At 43.0% G+C, this 17,561-nt stretch overlaps 1 protein-coding gene and 1 long non-coding RNA gene across 4 annotated transcripts in view; one reads left to right on the forward strand and one right to left on the reverse strand.

Moving 5' to 3' along the window:
- LPAR1 (lysophosphatidic acid receptor 1) overlaps positions 1–15,333 on the reverse strand; it is a 173,384-nt gene extending 158,051 nt beyond the window's left edge. Inside the window, exon 1 of one of the 3 annotated variants that reach the window (XM_009001171.5) lies at positions 14,994–15,333. The gene's annotated coding sequence lies outside the window, so the exon portion shown is untranslated. Of the gene's footprint in view, positions 1–12,241; positions 12,770–14,993 lie in introns of those variants that run through there. The other 2 variants (XM_035254517.3, XM_054258823.2) reach the window with 2 other exon arrangements.
- The window catches only part of LOC103794406 (uncharacterized), a 121,843-nt gene continuing 117,994 nt past the window's right edge, over positions 13,713–17,561 (forward strand). The window contains exon 1 of the long non-coding RNA XR_004740292.3: positions 13,713–13,907. This is a non-coding gene — a long non-coding RNA (uncharacterized LOC103794406). The remainder of the gene's footprint in view (positions 13,908–17,561) is intronic.

Here is a 17,561-nt window from a genome sequence, read left to right on the forward strand (position 1 = left end):
TCAGAGATGACCTGCCCACAGAGGAGGAATCTAGAGAGGCAGTCTGGCTACAGAGGTTTTCGGGTGCTCTGTAGCTCCAAAATTCCTGACAGCTGTGTTTACACTGTGAGGGAATAACTGCCTACTCAAGCCCCCCCACTCCCCTCACCAAGCTCAAGAGTCCCAGGTCAACTTCAGACTGCTGTGCTGGCAGCGAGAATTTCAAGCCAGTCGATCTTAGCTTGCTGGGCTCCATGGGGGTAGGATCTGCTGAACTGGACCACCTGTTTCCCTGGCTTCAGTCCCCTTTCCAGGGGAATGAATGGTTCTGTCTCACTGGCATTCCAAGTACCACTGGGGTATAAAAAAAAAAAAACTCCTGCAGCTGGCTCAGTGTCCTGCCCAAACAGCCACCCAATTTTGTGCTTGAAACCCAGAACCCTTGTGCTGTAGGCACCTGAGGGAATCTCATGGTCTGTGGGTTATGAAGACCATGGGAAAAGCAGAGTATCTGGGCCAGATAGCACCATCCCTCAGGGCAGGGTCCCTCATGGCTTCCCTTGGCTAGGGGAGGGAGTTCCCCAATCCCCTGAACTTCCCAGGTGAGGCAACACCCCACTTTGCTTCTGCTCTCCCTCCACGGGCTGCATCTACTGTCTAACCAGTCCCAATGAGTTGAACCAGGTACCTCAGTTGGAAACACAGAAATCACCCACCTTCTGCATTGGTTTCTCTGGGATCTGCAGACCAAAGCTATTCCTATTCAGCCATCTTGCCTGGAAATCCCCTGCTGGGCATCTTAAAAACCTGTTGAGGATTTGTGTATTGTGTATGTTGTTTCTCTATAAACAAAAAAATGTAGAAACACTATGTAATTTATCTTAGGTCATGTAGCTAAATATTGGTGGAAGGAGGATTTGAAACAAGGTGTTGCCTGGCATAACACATTTCTATGAATGTAGTACACTTCAATGGATATATATATATTGTACCTTATGCATAAGAAATCTTCAGAGTAAGAATTAAAATCAAATATATCAGTTATAACAATAAATTTAAAAGTAATGTTTTCTATGAGGAGGTAGTTCAAAACAAAATATAATTAAATGCTGCTTATAGGCAAAAATATATTAAACAAAATGACACCAAAAATTTAAAATCGGAAAGAGAATGAGGTCACCTCAGACAAAGACAAAAAAGAAAATTGACAGTATCAATATTAGGGAAAAAGTAGAATGTAGTTCCAAATGTACAGAGGGTTCTTTTATATTGATAAACATATACTAAAAGCCCAATAGGAACCTTTATGTATTTAATATTGTTATTTAATACACAAAAATTGTTATTTTAAAAACTAACAAAAACCCATTTGTAGATACACACTAAAGGACCATTATCACTTTATTACAGCTGAAGTAAATAAACAAGGCATAGAAAATGTGAATAATATGAATATCATGGCTGCATTAATAAACATATATTATACTTGTCACCTACAGACAATGCTGCTCTTTTTTTTTTTAGGAAATAGAAACTCTTAATTCACGAGAGGTAAAAACTGTACAGTCCACATTCACTTACCAGGGAAATGAAACCAATGACTAATGCAATGGTTTACATGTATGAGCACTTATAATAAAATGATCTTCATCCATGTCATATTGAACCACTGGTACCAAATATTAACAAGAATGTTTACTTTTACTGCACTATTCTAAATTTTACATTGATTTGTATCAGCACAAAACATAGAATTTAAGCTAGTTCAATTTCTTTAAATTACAACTTTCAGATAGAAAATTCCTCCTCTCTCAATAGTTACTGACTCAAAATTTAAAAGACTGCTGATTTCAAAAGTATTGGAAATTTAGTTCTGTACATCAAAAATGCCAAAGTTGATAAAATTCTACCATTATATACTTTCCATCAATTAAAACAAATGATCTGATTTCAACTCAAGTTATGAGAACCAGAGCTTTCTCTATTTTGTTGCTTTTCTTTTTTTCAATCAAACCAGCCTTTCTTTATCAATGTCTCCCTCCTCTTGGCTCCTCACCTCCAGTTTCACTTAACTAATTTCACTCATCATTCCAGACAAGTTTGTAATCTTCCAGGACACCCTCTTTAATTTCAATCACGTGTAGTTAGGTGTTCAAAGGCTACCTCCTTCACTACACTGTAAATCTCATGAAATCAAGCCTGTACCTTATGTGCTTAATAGATGGGTTTTTTTTTCATTTATTCAAGTATTTATCATAAATAAGTTCATTGTATTTTACATTTTGGGTTTTGTTTTTCATGTTTTCTGAAACAGTGTCTCACTCTGTCATCAGGGAGGGCTCACTGCAGCCTCGACCTCCCGGGTTGAAGCAATCCTCCAACCTCAGTCTCCCAAGATTTCATTATTCTTTCTATTCAAAAAATTTGAGGTGCTACTACGTACAAGGTATTGTACTAAACATTGGGAAAACAGGCCAGGTATGGCATTCATGCCTGCAATCCCAACAGTTTGGGAAGTCAAGGTGAGAGTTTGACACTAGCCTAGGTAATAAAGCAAGGCCCAGTCTCTACCAAAAAAAAAAAAAATGTTTAAATAAAAAAAAAAAAAAATTAACCAAACATGGTGGCATGTGCCCATAGTCCCAGGTCCCAGCTACTTAGGAAGCTGAGGGAGGAGGATGGCTTGAGCCCAGGAGTTTCAGGCCAGTGAGTTATGATTGAGCTACTGAACTCTAGCCTGGGCAACAGAGCAAGACATGGTCTCTAAGAAACAAAACAAGAAAAATATTTTGGGAAAACAGCAGAAAAAATTAAAATAGAATTTTTTTAAAAAAACCTTGTCCTCATCTAAGAAGTTAGAAGAAAAGTGCAATGGAGATAAAAATATCAGGCAAGCTGGGTAGATATGAAAGGTCACACAATTTTAAATGCAGTGATAGAAGGCCTCAGCATGGAGTTGACCTTTGAGTTAAGACACAAAAATAATGAGAGCAGACATGTGGACACCTGGAAAAGCACATTCTAGGCAGAAGAACAAAGACCAGGAAACCACAGTTTACTGTGTGGATAAGCTCAAACACGGAGATCATTTAGAGCAAGGATAGAAGTCTGGTAACATCAGCACTGAAAGATGGGCAGAGAAGCACGAGTCCTCAAAAAGAAAAAAAAGCAGGCATAGATAGGGAATGATTAAACCTATTAATTAGTCACACACATTAAACAGTATGAGTAATATATAGTGATTAGAAATTTAAAATGAAAGATATTAATGGCCTGTGTGCATACTTACAAAACAGAATACTATTAAATATTCCATAAAAGCAACTATTTTTTAAACTACAAGAAATTATCCCTAAATGGAATAAGAAAGTTCTTTTTTTTTATTTTATAGGCAGAATCTCTCTCTGCCACCCAGGCCAGAGTGCAGTGGCACAATCTAAGCTCACCTCTGCCTCCTGGGTTCGAGAGAACACATCTAGCTAATTTTTATATTTTTAGTAGAGACAGGGTTTTACCATGTTGGCCAGTCTGGTCTTGAACTCCTGATCTCAAGTGATCTGCCCACCTTGGCCTCCCAAAGTGCTAGAATTATAGGCATGAGCCACCATGCCCAGCAAGAAAGTGAATCTTAAGTCATGGAACTGCACATAAATCCCCTGTACATTCCAAATATTTTTAAATGAGCATGTACTGGTTTTCCATCAAATTAAAATGAGTATAATTTAAAAGAATCATAATGGCTTAGAAGAAAACTAAGAATAAACTTATCTTTTTTCTATCTTGCATGCAAGAAGACATACCAATATAATTATCTAAAGTGAAAATAAATTCTTAGTTAGAAAAACATTTTTTTTTTAACTAAGTAAAGGACAAACTTGCACTGTTTCCTACTTTTTATCTTAATCAGGCAACTAAAGCTTAAAATTATTTGATCAGACTTTTATAATCTGTATGACAAAGCTGTAGGAGTTTCTCGAAGTGTGGTCTTTAGGCTACTAAAATCTCCAAAGTTCTTCTGAAAGGTTTATCTTTTACATGACAGCAATATAACACTCACTGCCACTAGTCTTACTGTAAATTAAAACTATATCTGCAATCTCCCTCGGACCTCAAATCACCACCTAATTATCATAAGGATTTTTTTTTCCAGATAACAACAGCTGGAATGGACTGTTTCAGGGATTTTTTTGTTCACCCCAAGGGAATATTATGTTGAAATTTGCACCATTTCCTTCCTATCTCCCCACAACCACCTAATCAAAAGAAGCCATAGTATATGCTCCACGAATGCTTGATAACCCATAAAACTACTGTAATCTGCTGAAGAAAAATAATCTAAAGAATTGAAATAAGTCTTTTGCTTGTTAAAATTGTTTCATATCAATCGTTTCATTCTAAAGGTATTCTCCAGCTTATCACATAAATTTTACTGGCATTTACTTCTACAGTTAACAATTACTCCTGAATACTGCAAGCTGACACCTCAGCTAAGCTTTAAATTTAAATTGCCAGCAACCAGCTGAAAATCTCTATCTGCATGGTTTTAGACACATCTAAAACTAACAAGCCGCACTGCAACAATCATCATACTCTCATGTGCTGTCTGGTAATGGCATCAACACGCCCTTTTTGTCCCTAGCAGTCTCCAGTACCCTCCTATCTCCACAACCTTCGAGACTGGTCCCACTACTTCCTGCCACAAACCATCAATTCCAGGCACTCCTCCCCATGCTGGTCACCCACAGGCAACACACTGGGTCTTCCTCATTACTCTTCTGCATGGAATGAGCTCCACAGACCATCAAGGCTGGCATCCTGCTGCAAGTCATTTCCCTCCCCTAAGGCTGACTTACCCTCTCCATCCTCAGATATGAAGACAGCTCTTTGTTTGAATCTTCCTTTACAGTATGTATCACTGCTTACCTGATCTTAATCATTTGAGTCCATGTCTCTCCATGTTCATGAGCTACTCAAGAGCAGGGACCACACTTCCTTAATTTAATTTTAGTGTCCTCAAGCCAGGAACAGTGGTTCACACCCACAAACTCAGCACTTTGGGAGGCCAAAGTGAATGGTTCACTTGAAGCCAGGAGTTCAAGACCAGCCTGGCCAACATGACAAAACCGCATCTCTACCAAAAAATACAAAAGGAAAAAAAATTAGCCAGGCATGGTGATGCACACCTGAGGTCCCAACTAGTTGGAAGCCTGAGGCAACAGAATTGCTTGAACCCAGGAAGCAGTGAGCCAAGATCATGCCATTGCACTCCAGCCTGGGTGATAAAGCAAGACTCTGCCTCAAAAAATTAAAAATTAATTAATTAATTTTTTAAAATTTAGTGTCCTCAGGCCAGGCACAGTGGCTCACACATGTAATCCCACAACTTTGGGGGGCTGAGGCAGGCGGATCACATGGTCAAGAGATTGAGACCATCCTGGCCAACATGGTGAAACCCCATCTCTACTAAAAGTACAAAAAATTAGCCGGGCATGGTGGTGCGTGCCTGTAATCCCAGCTACTTGGGAGGCTGAGGCAGGAGAATTGCTTGAAACCAGAAAATGGAAGTTGCAATGAGCCGGGATTGTGCCACTGCACAATCTATCCAGCCTGGCGATAGAGTGAGACTGTGTCTAAAAAAAAAAAAAATTTAGTGTCCTCAGCCAAACACAGGACACAGAAGGGCTCCAAGATACCAGCTGCTTGAAACTAAATTGACAGTCCCAAATAAGTGACCAGAGAACAGATCGCACAGAATGTAGAAAAGTCATCTTGCCCTAGCCTTTGAACCTTTACTACTTCTGTGTGTCTACTCAGAAAGTAAAGCAGGCAGTTCTCTGTGGAACTACAATAAATAGTGGGTACAGAATGAATACTTCATTTACTTGAAAATAATCCGTTCCTCAACAATTGTAGTCAAAAAAAGGCAAAGCATCCCCTTAACAAAAGGCAATTCTGTTTCAGCTGTGTTATTCTCTTAGTAAGAACACACCATCCTTATCATTTGCTGATTACAGACTTCTAAGGTGGGTGGTCCTCATTTATACTCCCACAGTGAAACCTGCCTATAATGAATAACTCTACCTATCTTCTCTGCTCCAGAAGTGCTTGATAGACCTTGTTTACTACCTAACAAAAGGCTCACAGATGCCAAACACGTGCTCCAAAAGGCCCCTCTTCCCCTTGTCTGAGACCCGGAAGAAGCAGAGTCCTCAAGGCACTAATATTCTCTGCCATGCTTTTTGTCATCTTGGTTGTCACACAGCTGGAAATAGTTTTCTTGTTCCCGTTAATAACAGCCAGACATTCATATCACTCTGACAAGAACTCTTGAGTGACATCATGCTGCACCAGTTCAAGAAGGGAACCATGCAGGCTCTTCCAGCTTCAAACTTCTCACCCTTGATGGCAGCCTCAAGTATAGCCTCTCTAAAGCAAAAGAAAATACAGGCAGGTGCAGACAGATACACACATCAACATACATATTAGTATGTATGTATGTACAAACATACCTGCACTCATCCCACACATGTGAATATACATAAATATTCATTTTTGTAGGTTTACATAAGCCAAAGGACAACTATGGAAAGCTATGGAACCAACTGATGGCAAAGGGTTTATATCAGATGGGTAAGGCTGAAGTGGCACAGAGAGATTTTTACAGTTACTTCAGACACATCTATAGTGTTTGAATCATTGCAGAAAAAAAAATTCTAAATGAATGCAGCTACTTCTAATTGGAATGCTTTCTTTAGTGTTTCTATCCCTGAGTGACTTCAAGATCATAAGTGAAATGCCTTAGTGAAGCAAAGCATCATTATAGGCTGATTTCAAAATAAGTATTGGCCAAATGCGGTGACTCACACCTACAATCCCAACACTTTGGGAGGCCTAAGTGAGAGGATCTCTTGAGCCCAGGAGTTTGAGACCAGCCTGGGTAATATAGTGAGAGTTCATCTCAACAACAACAACAAAAATTAGCTAAGCATAGTGGCACACACCTGTGGTCCCAGCTACTTGGGAGGATGATGTGGGAGAACAGCTTGAGCCCAGGAGATCAAGGCTGCAGTGAGCCATGACGATGCCATTGCACTCCAACCTGGGTGACAGAATAAGACCCTATCTCAAAATAAATAAACAAATAATAAGTCAGACTTTACACAGACACTAGATTTGAATTATTCTAGAAAGTGAGCTATATACTGAGCAGAGAATCTCAAACACAAGTTGGGTTAAAAGTAAGAATACAGAAAATGAGATGGAAGCAAGGCAGCGCTACAGATAAAACAGAGCTATGTCTACCTCTAGACTTTAAAACAGGTAAATCTTAGCAAAATAGTTCAAGCATATAAAATGAAAATGAGGTTACCAGGCCCTGTGGTCTCCTTCCCTAAGAGGGAAAGGCCAACTCACCTGAAAGTATCAAGACTACTTTGGAGAAAACATTCCTAAAATGGAGGAATAACAAGATACATATGCCTGAATTTGAAGGGATTCTAAAAGAACTTCTGTTACTAATGTCACGTGATAGTAGGCAAACTCCATGAGAAAGTGGGTCTGTCCACATCTTGTTTCCTGCAGTGCTATCTTCCCAGTATAGGATGGGTACTCAACAAATGCCTACTGAATATGGAATGAATGAAAGAGTAATATAAAGGATTAAGGAACACATAGTAAATGAAAACCGGAACCACCAACCAGATAATATCAGTTCTTATTCTTATTTTCCAGATATAAAAACAGAGGCACTTTGGCCTACCCAAGAGTAGCAAAACTACAGACAGAAAGCCTCTCGATACCTTTTTTTTTTTTTATCTCTTCTAGGCTTGGTTTATCTCCCAACGTCCTTCCAGATCATAATCTTCCAGGAGCGTTCCCTGACCTCCAGCACCTCACCCCTGAGGGTCAAGTGCCTCCCTTGGTGCTCCTGCAAAGTTCTTTCTCTTATAACACTTGTTAGTTACAGTGAATTGTAATGATCTGTTAATCGTGTGTAAGCTCCTCCTGGAGGGTGGGAATCCTGCCTTATTCACACCCACTCTGAGTAACTAGCACAAAGCCTGGTATACAGCAGGCAGGCAGTTAAGTACTCCTGAGATAGAGGGGGAAGAAAAAGTAAATTAAAAAAACTGGTTTCCTCTGCCCCTGAACCATTTCTCCCTCCAAAGAACCAGGAACATCCTTTAATTAGGGCAGAATTTCAGAATCAGGGCAGTTAAGGGTTGGTCAAAGAGAACCACCTAGACATAGAGGAAGAAAATTGATTGTTAGCAGATGGACATAAAGTCTAATGTAGAGCATTGTTTAGACACATAAGGTAATAGATACAGAAAAACTTGCTATAAAAGGAATGGTTCACAGTAGCAATCTCTCCATAGCAAATCCTAGACTCTAAGAAACATAGCACACATAATGGCCATAATGAACAAAATTTCCTCCAACCAACAGTTGGCAATCCTCCCTTGAGAGAGATCCATGGCCAGGTATTATTAGTCAAAGATGTTTTCTTTTAGAGAAAAAGGCTGGTTTTGAAAACAGTTTTCTTTATTTTCATAATACAACAAACACAGCTTGCTTTGCTTCATGCAGGCTTATTGCATGTTTTTTTAGCACTGTACTAAAGTTAAGGGTCTGCCCTGTCATTATATCACTTTTTTTAAACAGTACCATAAAAATAAAATAAATTATAACCTAAATCCATGAATGTAGTAAAATAGTTCTCTTTCATTTCTGGGAAAAAAAAATAATTAGAATTTTACATGGACTTCAGGGTTAAAGTTTCTACAGCACTGATTAGATGACAGGGACATGCAAGTATTAAGACAATTTTCTTTGGCCCAGCTCCACAAATTAATAATACAACAACACTACTTTGAAATCATACTAACATGCTAAAAAATGCCAGGGAGTTTAAATAAAATCATCACCACCATGCCACCCCTCCTCCTCTCCCACCAAAAATGTGTCCTAGGCTGGGTGCAGTGGCTCACCATCACCAGCAGCCAGACCATCCTGGCTAACACAGTGAAACCCTGTCTCGACTAAAAATACAAAAAATTAGCCAGGCGTGTTCGCCCACGCCTATAGTCCTAGCTATTCAGGAGGTTGAGGCAGGAGAATTGCTTGAACCCAGGAGGTAGAGGTTGTTATGAGCCAAGATAGCACCCTGCACTCCAACCTGGGTGACAGAAGGAGATTCAGTCTCAACAACAACAAAAAAGTGTCCTAAGAAATAAAGTATATTAACCTTAAGTTACTCCAACTTAATCAACTTAATTCATTCAACATGCCAAACTCAATTTCCCTTGCAGAAAATAAAACAAATTGCTGAGAAGATCATTCATTCAAATTGTATTCCAAGGTAATTGAAAGAAATTAGTCTAGTTCCTTTTTCTTTTTTTGTTTGTTTGTTTGTCTGTTTTTAGTTTTTTGAGATGCAGTCTCACTCTGTTGCCCAGGTCGGAGTGCAATGGCAAGATTTTGGCTCACTGCAACCTCCACCTCCCAGGTTCAAGCAATTCTCCTGCCTCAGCCTCCTGAGTAGCTGGGATTACAGGTGGCCAGCATCACATCTGGCTAACTTTTTGTATTTTTAGTAGAGATGGGGCTTCACCATGTTGGCCAGGCTGGTCTCAAACTCCTGACCTCAGGTGATCCACCCGCCTCGGCTTCCCAGAGTGCTGGGATTACATGCGTGAACCACAGCACCCGGCAACCACAGCGCCCGGCTACTTCTCTTTCCTGTCTCCTGGGTACTCTAGCATCTCCAGATTCAAGAGCAATGTAAAGACACCCAAGTCAGTTCCACCTCTGGTATGCAACTGAAAGCCAGTGTACTCCCTCCTGTGACACAGAGGTACTGAAGAGTGAGTGTGAGCCTATAGAGCCCCTGAATACCCCTCCCAAATGGATCCCACAGACCTTCTTCCTATATGACAGATAATTAGTTAAACGCTTTTACTCTAGGGATTTAACATATATATATATAGGCCAGGCTCGGTGGTTCATGCCTGAAATCCCAGCACTTTGGAGGCTGAGATGGGTGAATCATGAGGTCAGGAGAGCGAGACCATCCTGATTAACATGGTGAAGCAGGAGAATCGCTTGAACCCAGGAGGCAGAGGTTGCAGTGAGCCAAGATTGAGCCACTGTACTCCAGCCTGGGTAAGACAGAGCGAGACTCTGTCTCAAACATATATATATATATTATATACACATATATATATTATATACACATATATATTATATACATATTAATATATTATATATATAACATATATATGCATATATAAAGCAAGTTACTTCTATTAGACGTTAAACTTAAATAATTCTTACGATTGTGTCATCTCTCACTGCAGTACCCAGGGAGCAGCTCTTTCCCTGTCTCCTCTCATCTATCGCCCCTGCCCTATCATTTACAGCAGCATTAATGCCAATTTCAAAGTAATAATAATTTTTTCTCTTCTGTGCTGCAAATATCCAACCACTGTGGTTAAATACCATTTATAACATAAACAGGGTCAAGAATGCCAGTTGTCAGAGGAGTCATGTTTAAATTAGCATTAACCAGCAAGCCCTCCCCTAAACAAAAAAGACAGCAAGGGGGGCAAAAACGTTTTCTTTGACAGCTCTGTGCCTGCAGAATGATTTCAACCCCACATGTTCAAAAGGCCCCAGGAGGTCCAGCTGTAACACAATACCATCATTAATTTTTACTAAATTAAATTTCTCAAAAGTACAAAATGCTATCAATTAGGGGGGAATAGGGAGGAAGAAACCACTTATTAGTTTATTCTACAACCTTTATAATTTGAGTAAACTGGCAGTAGTGTCTTAAAACGTAGCAGCCATAAGTTCATGGATTGTAATAGAATAAAAGCCCAGTCCTCCCCCCATCATCACACCCCCTCACTGGGCCCCAGTATGTGTTACTCAGTGTCTTTCTGAATCTTGAGGTTATGTAATACTTCCTCCTCGCTTCCCTATCCCCATGTAGCACAACTCCTTAAAATAACATGAGAGGTCCCCCACAATTTGTCCCTTTGTAACTTTCTAGCGTTCATCACCCTAGACTCTCACTTTGTCTTCATTCCTCCACCATTCATCTTTTAAAAGATATGTTATTCTTCAACCCACATTTGTAAGGTCGTTCCCTGAATCAAAATGTAATTCTCCATTCCCTGGCACGCCAAAGCTCTTGGACTGTTCAGCTACCACTCAGTTACACAACACTGCATATACATATTCCCGCCTGGTTGCAGCTCTTTCTGGAGCTTCCTTTTCACTATGCTTGCATCTGCCACAGTGGAAAGCATTCAACGATTGTTTGCTGAAATAAAATTGCCTCCTTTTCTCTCAACTTTCTAAGACATCCATAATAGTTTTCCCTAAGATTTTTTTTAAGAGACTGAGTCTCTCTCTGTTCCCCAGGCTGCAGTGCAGTGGCACAATCACAGCTCACTGCAGCCTTGAACTCCTGGGCTGAAGCCATCCTCCCTCCTCATCCTCCCAAGTACCTAGGACTACACGCACATGCCACCATACTCAGATAATTCTTTTATTCTTTTATTATTAGTATTATTTTTTTAGAGACAGAGTCTCACTATGTTGCCCAGGCTGGTCTCAAACTCCTGGCATCAAGTGATCCTCCCACCTCAGCCTCCCAAAGTGTTAGGATTACAGGCATGAGCCACCACACCAGGCCAGGGATATTTAAATAACAGGGTAAAATGCTGATTTAGTGCCAGAGAAGACTATTCAACTTTAAACCAAGAGCTTATGCTTAAGTTTTTATTACATCACACTTTGGCTTTTAAAATAAATAACGTTCCTCAAGGGCGTAGGCATATTGATACCAAAACATTAAAGAAAAGGAAGACAGGCCACACACATCAAGCATAGACATTAAAATCTTGACCTCAACTAAATTCTAAAAGTGCTGTTATCTGCTGAATACTTGGAGCTTCCCAGTGAAAATGATACAGTGTATTCTGCCCGGATTGCAACTTTCCACACTAAGCATTTGAAATGAGTCTTGGCCCTAAATATCACTTACTTCAGACTGAATGTCACTGTGTATCAAAAAGACTGAGCAGGAGAGATTTTTTTACTCTTTGAATGTTCTAGTAGGTCACTAATGGAATAGATTCAGTAAAACCTTGCAGAGTCTACGGTATAATTTGAAACAAAAAAAAATCAAATTACTTTTTGGAAAATATTAGCTTTGAATAAAAATAGAAATTTCAAAAGGGCTGCCACTTACATTCTTACCTCTGTTATTTCTTTCCCATCACTCACAGGGAGACTGAAATCCATGCTGAGTGCCCACAGCCCTGGGCAGGAGCTGTTCCGGAGAAACAATGATGCGAATGGGTCAAGCGATGCCTGGTAGAAGTCAGACTACAAGGATCACCTTGACCTCACCTTAGCGCATGAGCTAAGCAAACTCACGAGCTTAAAATAATAAAGGTAACAAGAGGTTGATATGAGAGGGAAAGTATGATTGATTTCCTTAAGGAAAATTAAAAAAAAAAAAAAAAAAAAAAAAAACTAGAGGAAATGAACTCCCAGCTCAAGGCTTTTTCTCCTCCAGGCATCCTCTGTTGCTGGTTTTCTTCCATCTTCCGGGCCCTCTGGACCTCTCACATCCCCCTCCTACCTTTCCTACTGCTTTAACATAAGATAACCTCGCACCGGTTTCTAGTTATTTGGGAAGCCGGAAGAAACAGCAAAGATCACCAACCCCATCCATTTTCCAGATGGGGACGCAGAAACCAGGAGCAGCTGGGCTGACCCGACTGGCTAAGGTCGCGCCGCTAGGGGACGCGGTGCGCCTTGCGGGATGGGATGATGACAACCTAGCCTTCTCTCCTCGCTTCTCGCCCGTGCCTTCCTGCCTCAAGCTACCTCCTTCTCTTGCCACTTGATTTTTTATTCTCAAATTAGTATCAAGAAAAAATGCAGCCTTAATATACTTACAATGATGATTATTATTCATAATTTTGCATTTGAGGCAATTATACTCGCTCCTACTGGGATCTGGAAATCAAGGGCAGAAACAACTAGGTGGCATTCTACCTCCCTGTGTATTTTAATGCTATTTAGTTTGGTTCAAACAACCACACCTCTAACATACACCCTTTTTCCTTGGGACTCACTCTTCTATCTGGCAAGGGGATAAATTCTTACAAAAACTTAGCATTTTCCTAGTGCACAGTCTCCCTTTAACCAGAACTGCAGACTCTGAATCACAGACCTCTGGCTTACCAGTTATGCTTAGCTGAGCAAACACACTTATGCAAATACGTGAAAACCAAACTGTTAGAGCCTGAAGGAATAGAGGATTTCGCTGTGATAGTTATTTACGTTTTCAATATTTATGTTTACAAATATCTATCTGACCCCACAGGAAACGACGCGTCCATAGTGAAACAAGCCAGCACCCATATTTATGAAAAATCCAGGGATTTCAACAAAAATGAAAAGCAAGGAGAGCAGCAGCGGAGAGCCACAACCTCAGGCCCCAGACAGCAGGCAGCAACAAGTCCTGAAAGCCTTCACCCTTAACATTTCAAAGGCCAAATGGCAGCAAAGAAAAACAAGAATAAACTTTAAATTCTTTCGCCACAAAGGAGTCCCACGCAAGCCAAAGGAGCCGTCTATTTCAAAACCATCAATTCAAAGCCAGGTCCCTCCCATGCCTTACAACCTCCTGTTACTTGCTAAGCACGTTTGTTAGGCGGCTGGACAGAAACTGAATTAAAAGTCCTCAGCCCAGAGTGGGGGAAATAACCGAGTCTTCAGTGGCAAGAGGTGCGAGAGCCCCGGAGGCGCGGGGACCGCTCGGAGGTGCACGTCCAGTAGGACGAGGTTTGGAGAGAATTTCGAGGGCTGTTCGCAAACCCTCCCGCGCACCCACCCCGACCCAGGTAACTGGAGGCCACCTACGTGTCATTTGGGCGGGTCCCGAGGCGCACTGACCTGGCGCAGGACCGGAGGGCCCGCGGCCCGAGCAGCTGTGGCAACTTCCCTCCCGGGGTTCGGTCCGCCGCTGGGTGTGGGAGGCCAGGGCAGCCTCGCCTGCTGCAGGCCGGCTCGCAGAAACGCACGGCCACCCACCCGCGCCGCGGCCCAGCGCGCGCACCCACACTCTCACCCGCACTCGCACGCGCGCCCGCCCGCAGCCACAAAGCCGGTCCGCGGCGGGACAGTGTGAGCCCAGCGCGCAGTGCGGCGGCCGAGCCGTAGCCGCGGCCTCTGGCTTTGCGCCCAGGGGGCGCCGTCCCAACGCGCCGCTCCGGCCCCTTTACCTGCGCTCGCTGCTGCCGCCGCCGTGCGTCCCGCTCCCGCCGCCCCCGGGCTGGCTTCGGGCCGCGCGCCCAGTCCCGGCGGCCCCCGCCCCGCCGTCAGCCGAGCCCGGCCCTCCGCCCGCCCCTCGGCCGTCGCCCAGAGCTGGGCCGCCCCCTGCGCCCACCCCGCCGGGGTCCTGTGCTCGGTCGAGAGGCGGGGAGGGCTCCGCGGTCCGGGCCCCTGGCAGCCCCAGATCCCGGCCGCGCTCCACAGCAGGGCTGGAGACTGAGTCGCCACTCCGGGAGCGTCAGCCGCCGCTCGGCCCTTACTGCCCGGCTTTGGCGCGCCAGCAGGAGGAGGGGGCGCCGAGGGAGGGCCGGAGGAACAGCGCCGACGCCAGCCTCCTTTCTTCCTCCGCCTTCCTTCTTTTCTGCTTGTTCCACGTAGCACAAGTCAGCAACTCCCGAACCCCTAGAGTCCGCCCTCTCTGCTCCCAAGCTGGTCCCCTTACCTGGTGTGGCGCCCCCAGCGACCCTGACCTCTGCGCCCCCTCCCCCATTCACTGGCTCCCTAGCGGGCGGCCGCAGGGCCGGGGCGGGGGGAGGCCTTAGCCTCCCATTCATTATCTCAGCAGCCTCCCCCGCCCCGCCCCCGAGCCGACACACCCTCAGCGGGAGACCCGTGGCCGCCAACTCGGGTCCCAACCCCGCCCCTCCTGCGCTCACCCCAGCGCCGGACAGCTGGTGGGATTCCGGCGGACGCCCCGGCACGGGGCATTTTCACGTTGTCGCTCTCCTCTTCCCCCTCGAAAAACTCTGGAAAACATCGTGGGGCCTCTCTTTCGTAGTTCACTTTCTAAACTTTCCAGAAGGCGCCAAGTTTCTCTCAGCGCCGCCCTGTACCGGAGACTGCAAAGAACACAGAGGCAGCTTTGCTGCTAGGAAGGTGCATACGTTTCTAGTTCTGATCTTTCACTTCACTGGATCTGCAATCCGAAGCAAGTGTGTCTGCTCCCCTAGTTCTCCATATTCACGATTAGACATTTCTCTTCCGCTTACCCAGTGTAGCCTTGCAAGTGTAAACTATCAATTTTAGTGAGAGTAATTAAGGGCGGGGACTGCACACCTGGAGGTGTGGGCGGGCGCGGCGCGGGACTAAGGCCTAGGGATCATTCTCAGGAGAGTGGCAGCCACAGCGATTCGCCCAGGTCTCATAACAACACCCACTCAGTGGGGTCTACCTAGCCACGCCACCCCACCACACCCATATCCCACCCCTGGCTTCCCGGGATTTCCGGAGTGATCAGAATTATCGGTCTCTCGCTCCACAGCTAAGGCCGCTGCATATCAAAATTGCAGCGTGTGAGTAAACGTTTCATGAGCCCTCGCCTTGAAATGGCACAGAAGACAGCACGACAGCAGTAAGGCTTGGGGACTCTGCAGGACTGATCTGATTGAGAGAGAGGCAGCACAGCGAGGCAGGGCTATATCGATGATGGCCACCCGGTCACCTTAGACTTTGCAGAAGAGAAAAGTCCCTGCAAACCGCAGTTGGACGGAAACTCTTCATGCCTCAATTGAGTTATTCTGTGAAGAGACCATGACCATCTCCCACCGGTGACTGCTTAGGACCTTGACCAAGATCGTGTGGTTTTTCACAGGATGCTCAGGGCTGAGCCCTGGCTGTAAATAATTTACTATCTAAAGCTGTTTCCTTTTTAAAACAATGGTTCAAATCTTTTTTTTTTTTTTAAGTCAGTCCTTTTTTTTGTTTTTGAGACAGAGTTTCACTCTTGTTGCTCAGGCTGGAGTGCAATGGCAGGATCTCGGCTCACCACAACCTCCTCCCGGGTTCAAGCAATTCTCCAGCCTCAGCCTCCCGAGTAGCTGGAATTACAGGCATGTGCCACCATGCCTGGCTAATTTTGTATTTTTAGTAGAGACGGGGTTTCTACATGTAGGTTAGGCTGGTCTTGAACTCTCTACCTCAGGTGATCTGCCCGCCTCGGCCTCACAAAATGCTGGGATTACAGGTGTGAGCAACAGCGCCGGGGGCCCATTTGAATCTTTTAAAAAATTCGACTTTAAATAACTTTGCTTTCTATACCTTCCCTACGAATATATGATTTATTTTTTTAATAATCTACCATGTGAAAAAATTGAAATTTTAACACATGCACAGTGCTACTATGTTCATTCACAATGCTACTATGTTCATGTATAGCACGCAGAAATGCATATAAATACATACACCCATGAATTTATCACTTATCTCACAAATGATAGGGGTTGATCTCAAGCTATAAGAAATATTATATTGGGATGCATAGGCAAGTGTCCACTATAAAATTTAAGTATCATAAAAAGTGTATAGTGGTACAAAAAGAGGTTTCCATATACTTTTAACCATAGCTCTACTCAATTCAGAAAAATTGCTTATTAGCTATTTTTCCTATCTCTTTCTTCCTTCCTATACACTCTACTGTCAGATTTCTCAACACCAATACTTCTATATCTAATATAAAGAACATTTTAAATTAATTATTTCCATGTTTAGCCTTTCCCCACAAATCAAAGGTAGAATAAAAGGAGTTTCTTACCTACCACTCAACTTGAATATTTTTAATATATTCATTTCATCTCTTACCTTCTTAAGGAATGCAGTTGCTTCTGTTTTGACTACATATTAACTATCTTAACTACTCTGTGGTCCCTTCTAACATCAAACTGGGAGGCCTGTCCATACAAGACGTGTATTCAAAAGTAAGTTACTTGCTATAAATCACTTCATTTCCTCTTTATTTGGTCTGCCATGGCCTAAAATGAAATAGAGAACAAAATAAAAGGTCTGCCTGGACAGACCTGTCTTCCTGACAAGCGTGGAACTGTCTGAATGAGACAGCTTCTGCCACCAGCTTTAGATTAATAACTTTCAAATTAAATGTAGGTATGTACATCCAGTGGAAAAGGACAGAGAAAATGAAATACAATACAGAATTCAGTTCAGCATATAGATTAATCCATAAGAGCTAGTTCATTATGTTCCAAATGAGCTACTTTTCTCATCTGTAAAATGGAATAATAGTACCAGTGCAGACTATTTCATCTGGTTCCAAGTTGTCTTTTATCAAAGTAGAATAATATATTTGAGTGGGCTTCTGAAAACAGTAACATTAATAATGTTTCAGCAGGAACGAAGAATACCTTGATACGTTTTCTTGAATGTTTTCTCCTGTCTGTAGTCGTCTTGGCATTCTGACATTCCCTTTCTTGGAGAATCATCCTGATGCTTTC

The sequence above is a fragment of the Callithrix jacchus genome, chromosome 1 (genome assembly GCF_049354715.1).
Source record: "Callithrix jacchus isolate 240 chromosome 1, calJac240_pri, whole genome shotgun sequence".
NCBI classification, from domain to species: domain Eukaryota; kingdom Metazoa; phylum Chordata; class Mammalia; order Primates; family Cebidae; genus Callithrix; species Callithrix jacchus.